Consider the following 2620-nt stretch of genomic DNA (forward strand, 5'->3'; position numbering starts at 1 on the left):
GCATTGGCTACTGCTCTTCCAGGGGACCTTATATTCTCATTCTCTCTCTCTCTCTCTCTCTCTCTCTCTCTCTCTCTCTCTCTCTCACACACACACACACACACACACTTTAGAATAAAACATAATTTAAAACAAAAGAGAGGACAAGTGTCACTGGGTTGACTGCAGCACTAGTTTAGGCTTCCTGGAATAGAGATGCTGAGATGAGCTTTGAAGAATAGGGCATCCAGAGTGATAGCGAGGCATAGCACCAAGGTTTTGAACTTCTGGTGCTGGTGATCAGAGTTGATTAGATATGTGCTGGGTCCAGATATAGAGTCCAGAAGTTCCCCGTCTTTGCTCAGTACTTGACAGTAGCGGGTCGTAAGGTACTAATGTCGTAAGGTTGTAATGTTGGTAGCTATCAGAGCGAATGAATTCTTAGGAGGAGATGGAGGAAGAAAGTTCTAGGAGGTAAGCCAAACCTCAGGATGGCTAGAGGTGGAGACTTATGTCCCGTAGGGGCTGTGGCATAGGTCTGAAGTACACAGCTAGATAGAATTGGGAGAGAAAAGACTTCTTGGCCAGGAAGACCGCTAAGCTTGTTTAGGACACACACACGCACACGCACACATACACACACACACACCACAGCAGCCAATTCAACAAAGAACTCAGGAGGTGTTAGAGGCTTTGGCCTATATACGGTATACCCTAGGATACCAAGAACTGCACTTCGTCCCATTCTGCCAGCTTCTCCCCGTTACCCCGGAACCCCTGGGAGGCACAAGGGGACCTTTCAGAGGTTGTGGCTGTGACAGCACTGTGACAACGAGATGAGTTTAATGACGATGCCCTCATTTTTACTGGTTCCCCTCTCTCTGACCAGAGGGGGAGCGGCCATCTCGGTACGCCTGGCAGGAGACACTGTGGCCTTCCTCACGCAGGACCGCGACCCCGTTCTGCGGTAGCCGCAACCAAAGGCTCTGAGTGGGCGGAGGGACCTGGCCTCCCGGGCCGGGCTGTCCAATCGCCTCTCGCAGATTTCCCTCCGCTGGCCCGCAGAGGCGTCTCGTGGATTCGCGCGCGGGCTCGGGCGGGCGGCGCGAGCCCGGGTATTGCGAGCCCCCGCGCGCCAGGGAGCGGCGCATGCGCGGGCGTCCCGCGAGCCCGCTGAGGCGATCCGAGCCGCGGCGGCGCCGGGAAGCCAGCGACGGAGCTGTGAGGGACCGAACGGCGGCGGCGCAGGGACGGTGGCGACGGACAGGTGGTGAGCTGTCGCCCGCATCGCCAGGAGCTCTTCAGCCGCCCGTGGAGTCTCGCGGTCGTCCGGACGTGGCATCCGGCGGTGGCGGTGGCATCCCGGACGGCCTGTGAGGGATGCGCCGCCTACTGCCCCGCGCCGCCTGACCGCCCCCGCCTTGCCTCGCGGTGCGCCACAGCCGGGCCCGCGGCCGTCCCTGCGGCCGTCCTCTGCGCGCTGTCACCCAGCCGCCGCGCCCGCGGGGCTGCGCCCGGCCCGGCCATGTGGACCCCCACGGAGGAGGAGAAATACGGCGTAGGTAAGTGAGGCTGGGGCCTGGCAGCGGCGCGGGTTCAGGGGTATGTGCCCGGGTTCCGGGCCCCGCCTCGCTTGCTGCTCCTGCTCCTCCGCCCCTGCCCGCAGACTGTGCGGCCTCGGCGCGGGGCGGGTGCGGTACAAGCGCGGGGATGGGCCCGGGGCTCTGGGCGCGGGAGGGCGGCAGGGGGCGCTGGCGGTGCGGTCTCAGCAGGTGCTGCGGGCGGGAGGGGCCGCAAGGCCCGGGTAGTTGCGGGAGGTTTGTGGTGTGAGGCGCAGGACAGTTTACCCACGACGGTGCACCTTGAGAATCTGCTTTTTCCGGCAGTCAAATCCTCGATTTTAATGAATTTCTGCACCAAAGTTGATGAACCCGATGGTTGTTTATTTTCCGATTGGAATCTTACAGAAAAGAAATGCAAAACGTTGACATCATTTTCTCAGCCCCAAATGATGCAGATCTTTGTTTTGTTTTAAGGATTAGAAATAGTAGCCCTACTATTGTGGGAAGTGTTTTGGACATACATCATCGTTAAAGTTTAGTGTATTTTGTTAACATGGTTTTGTTTAAAAAAACAAACAAAAACAAAAACAACACCCAGATCTGTTTTCAAATGAGAACGTTTTCAACTGTTAGGTGAAACTCCCAGTTTCTTTTAATAGTCCATTTCTTTAAAAAGAATATTCAGTTTTTAAGAGACTGAGTGTTTTACTTTTACAATGTTAGTATTTTGTGGCCAGCCACTTTAATTATTGTAAATAACCAATTGGATTTAGGAATAAATATTTAAAATGTGGAGTGTGCAGGGTTTTTTGTTCTTTCTTAGCTTGTAATGGAAAATTTTAGAAAATTTATAGGAAATATATTGCTTAAAGGCAAATTATTATTTCAATTAATGCAACAATTCTATCAGTATTTCGTTCATAATTCATTATAAAGAAACTGTAAACTGCAGTGGTTTTGTAAAGTGCAATTGTTTTGTAATACCATCAGGCAAGGTATGTAAAAATACTATTTATAGCAGAGGGGCCTTCTATCTTCTTTCGAAAAGTAACATTCTAAAGTTTGTATTAGCTGTGCTC

The sequence above is a fragment of the Apodemus sylvaticus genome, chromosome 7 (assembly GCF_947179515.1).
Source record: "Apodemus sylvaticus chromosome 7, mApoSyl1.1, whole genome shotgun sequence".
NCBI classification, from domain to species: Eukaryota; Metazoa; Chordata; class Mammalia; order Rodentia; family Muridae; genus Apodemus; species Apodemus sylvaticus.